Here is a 5,651-nt window from a genome sequence, read left to right on the forward strand (position 1 = left end):
AATATATATATATATATATATATATGTATATGTATATATAAAATCTGAATATGCCCTTTCCTACTTAGAAATCTTGGATAAAGAACCAAATGACTATGGAGATATTTAAAAAGATACTTAAAAATCATGTTAATGACATGAGAAAATATTCCAGGATATATGTTTAAGGCCACCTGTTTTACTCGTGTGACACTAGCTATGGGAACCACATGAAGAGGAGGAGAAAAATGGCTTAGGAAATCATGAGCGGTTGCAGGGGTGGTGTCATTGGGGCTCATGGGGGAGCAATGCCCAGGCCTGCAGACCATCCCCAAGGTGAATGTCCAAAGATACGACTTACACAAGGACGGCCTCTAATTTGGACGCGCTAAACTGAGATTCAGTACACGTTCGGTGAATGGATGGATGAATGAATGAATGAGTGAATGAATAAACTGTCCTAAGAAAGAGAGCGGCAGAGTGTGCTCACCTCTTAGGAAGCACTAACCATCCTCACAGCTCTTCCAAGATACTTCGAATCCACCTTTTGGGGGAATTTGCCTGTGGATGAGTTCAACAGGCAAGTTCATATAGATCTCATTAAGCAGAAGAAAACTACCCGTGCCTCAAGTGAAAGAAAATCTGTGTCTTGGAGGAAAGAAGGGATACCAGGGCTCATTGATAAGAGTCCCCGAAGAACTTCCAGGGTCCCCAGCCTCTTCTGATCTGTGGCTGCCAGACAGCATGTCTCCATGGCAACAGGAGATGGGGGAATGGGGGAACAAAGCCAAGGGCATCCTTCCTTTCAGTCTTGGGAGTCTGCTCTGGGCTAGTGAGAAGTGATGTGGGTGAGATCTTGGCTGCTAGTCCAGTACGCATCGGCTACAGCTGGGGTCGCGGCATCTGGAGGGGCTTTGGCTTCGTATTCTTTGCCTTGCACCTCTCCTGCCCTGCTCCCACCGGCCCCAGCACGCGGGCTTGCAGAGCCTTGGGCGCCTGCCCCATCTTGGCTGCAAAACGGAGATGCCACTCCCCCAGGTTTTCCCAGGCAGGACCAGCCTGCTCATTTCTCCCCGCTCATCAGCTTCATAGTCCCCTTCTCAACAACTTCCCTCGCCTTGTCCGAGCCACACTTCTTCGCAGGAAACTGGGACTTGGGAGGTGGTAAAGATGATTTCCTCCAGGACGCAGATCCCCTTGACCACCTCGCCTCTGAGAGCCATTCAAGGGGCAAAAAGAAACAAAGGCGGACATGCACCCACACGCATCGAAACCCGAGAGCGCTACCCAAGGAAGAGAAGTGTGCATGTTGCGTGTGTATATTGTGTGTTGTGTTGAGTGTGCATGAGTGTGTATGTGTGTATGTGGCACTCTCAAATACCCTTACCAGTCTGACTCACATGTAGTTATTATTTTAATGACTTTGCGATCTGATTTGCACGGTGTGCATTTACAAAAAATCCCCAAGGTCTACTGCAATTTGTAAAATAATAACAACAATAATAAATATTATTAATAATATTTAAATATTTAATACATAATAACTGATGTTAAATATATTTATTGAATAAATAATAAAAATAATAAAATATTTAAAATGTTTAAAAATAGATTATAACTATTATCATTATAATAGCAATAATACTACAGCAATCTATAATAATTTAAATAATATTATAATAATTTAAATATTTAAAATATAATAATAATTCTATAACTCTGCCAGGAAGTCTGCAGCTAACCAGCTGTATGATGTTTGGTGAGTCGCTTTGCCTCTCTGAGTCTTGTTTCCAGACCTAGAATATTTTAGTTAGATACTCCTTAGAGCCCCATCTAGCCCCCAATGTTTATGACTTTATAATTCCATAAAGTATAATTTACAAAAGTCACTGCCCAGCGGAGACAACGTAAAGCTCTGCCATTTACCAGCTGTTTGTCCTTGGACAAGTGAGTCAAGCTCTCTGTCCCTAGTATCCTCATCTCTGTGAATAGGGATAAAAAGAGTACCTACCTGGTTAGACCTTAAAGAGGATTACAGTGTTTGGTAAGGTGCCTGGTATAGTGCAGTAATTAAACACAGTGCTGGCACCCAAGCTGGGTGGCCTTTTCCGTGCCTCGGTATCTCTATTCATCAAATGGGGCTGCCAAAGGTATACCGCTCACAGAGCTGTTGCAAGGGCTCTAGGCAGTGACTGGCCTTCGGTCAGCCATGGACGTGCAGGAGCTGTTAATACGGATGCTCTTGTTCCCACACAGGGTCCTGGGCCCAGGGGAGGTGACTCCTGCAGGCAAGGGGGCTCCTCCTCCAAGGGTCCAGAATCTCTCAAGGCTGGAAAGTTCAAATATCCAGAGATAGGTGGGGCTGATGTGCAAAACCGCTGCAACAGGGCTCTGCTCGATATCCACTCCCCTGGCTTCCCTGGGCGGCTCAGAAGCCGAGGTGGGAGAAGAAGGGAGGGAGGGAGGGAGGGTATAAGCAGGGGGCAGGAAGGGCCTCAAGTTCATCACTGCCAACCACTCTGAAGATTACAGGAAGACTAACCGGGCCCCCACGGCCTTAGGGATGAACAAACAATCTTTGTGGTGTGCCTTTGTTGAGTAACTAGGGCAAACTCTCTCTGTGTGTGTCTGTCTTCCTCCCTTTTATTCCGCTAATGAAAGAGAAAGAGAAGAAAGATTTCCCTTTAGAAAATCAGGAGACAAGAGGGAAGCATTCAAGGCTGAAACCCCAGAGGGCATCTTCAAGAATCTACCCACATAAGGTAAATTCCTTGTCTCTCTGAATCTTTGCAACCTTTCAGGCGGCCAGGTGTTGGCAGCTGAGTTAATGACTGTCACACAAGAGATGAACAAGTTGAGGTTGGCTCTCAGGACCTGTGGGGGTTGGAGCCAAAGAAAGAGAGAGAGAGAGAGAGAGAGCAGGTCTTTACTTGGGGGATGGTGCCCGAGGTCCGCTGTGACAGGCATCTGGGGACAGGCAGGTTTGACAGGACACCTGAAGCCAGGGAGCACTTTGGAGCAGAAGCCGTGGTCTGGGTGCCTGAGTTCTCGCTTCCAACCCTGTGCTCATCTGATGGACGACATGGGGCCAGTCCTTTCCCTCCTCTGGGTTTTGATTGCCACATCCGAAAACTGAGAGGGTAGAAACAAAGGGTATCTGGGATTCCTCTTGGTTTGTCATTTTGTGCTGAGGAAGTCAGGCCAAGCTTTGACTCAGCCTCTAGGGTCCCATATTGGGAAGGCATTTAGAGATGATTATAGTGGGTATACTTCTGCAGTGATATTGGTCCATATCCATTTAATATGGTGCCATACTTCACCAGGCCTCCTTTTATGGGACACAGAGTAGATTGTTCTAGTATGTTCTTTTCCCATGCTTGGGTTCAGAGAAAAGATCAGTGACAAAGATCTAGAATGGAAATACTGTTCTGAATGCCAGAAGGCGGTTGCATAAATGATCACTCATTCATCCATAAAACTCTCCAGTCATCCATCCATCTATACATATGTGTGTGTTTCCATCATCCAGCCCTTAATCAATCCATTCATCAGTTTATTCCTGTATCCAGGCATGCACGCACCCATTCACACATACACGGATATACATACATACAGGTGTCCTTCCACCCATTCATTCAGTCATCCAAACTTCCATCCAACCACTGATCCATTCATATATACACACACCCATTCGTACATTATCCATCCATGCATCCATCCAAATATTCATTCATCTATTCATACATACACCCTTCCATCCATCTATCCATCCATCTGCTCTTTGCAAGGCCCTCGGAGAGAGAAGGCCATTGTCCATTCCTTAGAGGAGCTCACTGTGGTGTGACAGACAAGAGAACAGATTCTTCAAGAGGCTGTGCAGACTCCCCATGATAGAAAGTAAAGAGACAGACGTGAGAATGGAGGGAAAGATGTCTATGACAATAGCTTCTGACTGATAAACCACTCCTGTGTGCCTGGGTCATTGCTTACACTGCACATTGACTTTATAAGCTGGAGATTATCATCCTCATTTTGATGACAAGGAACTTGAGGCTTAAAGAGGCTCATTAATTCTCCCACATTCGTACAGCAAGTAAGTAGCCCAGCCAAGACTCAAATACCTTACTTGAAAGCCCAGGGCCCTCACCCCCATATTCACCCATTCTAATGGAAGAAGCAGGAATACAAACAAAGAAAGGCAGAAATGTAAAGAACTCATCAGAAGCCTCCAGAAGGGACCTCTAAAAATCTCCTGTCTTGTCACAGTGGACAGGTGAGGGAACACTTCCTTCTTAGTGGGATGGCAACTCTAACACCTTGTAGGAGGTAGAATAAGGGTCCCCTAAAGACACCCATGTCCCCAGAACCTATAAATACGTTACCTGACACGGCCAATGGGACTTTGCTGGAGGGATTAAGGGTAGGTAGAATCTTGAGAGGGGGAGATCGTGCTGGTTTATCCAGGGGGACCCAGGGTATCCTTAGGTCCTTAAAGAGGGAAGAAAGAGGGTCAGAGTCAGGGGAGGAGATTTGCAGATGGAAGCAGAGGTCAGAGTGATGCCAAGATGCTCATTGGCCCTGAGCCGCAGTGGACTCTAGAAACTCGAAAGAGGCAAGGAAATGGAGTCTTCCCTGAAGCCTCCAAAATGAACACAGACCTGCAGACATCTTGATTTAATCCCAGTGAAACTGATCTCAGCCCTCAGACCGAAAGAACTGTATGTACAGTAATAAGTGTATATTGTGTTACGGCACAACGTTTGTGGTAATTTGTTCACAGCAGCAATAGGAGTATCTTTTGGGGTGTATTACCGTCATCAGCATCGTCTTCCCCAAGAGTCAAGAAATTCTTCCTTATATTTAACAATAGCATCCCTTCTGATTTTGTTTCTTAGAGCAGAAACACTGAATGACTATCTTTATAAGAGCTTTATTGAGATATAAGTCATCTACCCATCATTCATCCAGTTCTGTGATTTTTAGTCTTTCTAATGGGTGTGAAATTGCATCTCATTATGCTTTTGATTTGTATTTCCTTGGTGACTAATGATGTGAAACATCCCATTTTTGGTGTTGATTGGCCATTTCCATGTCACTTCCTTGAAGACATGTCTATTTAGATCCCCTGCCGATTTTTAATTGGGTGATTTGTCTTTTCTGGAATTATACAAGTTCTTTACATATTCGGGATACCGGTCCCTTGAGGGATAAATGATTTGCAAGTATTTTCTTCTTTAGCAATTATTTACATATTTATATGCCATGTCAATATTTCTCATATATTCATTCAAGATATAGAATATTTTCTCCCAGTCTATGTGTTGTCATTTTGCTGTCTTGGTAGTGCCCTTCGAAGAGCAAAAGTCTTCATTTTCGGTGAAGTCCCATTTATCGATTTTTCTTTTAGTCGTTTGTGCTTTTGATGTCACTTGAATGATTGTTTAAAGGACAGAATAATGTATGTAAAATATCTAGCACCTGGTCTGACATATAGTAAGTGACTGATCACTATTGAGCTGCTATTATCCATAATGTAAGGAGGTTTTAATTCAGTGTCTGTTGAGGACACCTACACATTCATCTTGCCCTCCTTCTATCTACCCTAAAAAGATGGGAATACTTCTCTCCCATATGCTGATAAGGAATCCAAAACCTGGGACGTTCTCTGAGGG

The sequence above is a fragment of the Ailuropoda melanoleuca genome, chromosome 12, assembly GCF_002007445.2.
Source record: "Ailuropoda melanoleuca isolate Jingjing chromosome 12, ASM200744v2, whole genome shotgun sequence".
Taxonomy (NCBI): Eukaryota; Metazoa; Chordata; class Mammalia; order Carnivora; family Ursidae; genus Ailuropoda; species Ailuropoda melanoleuca.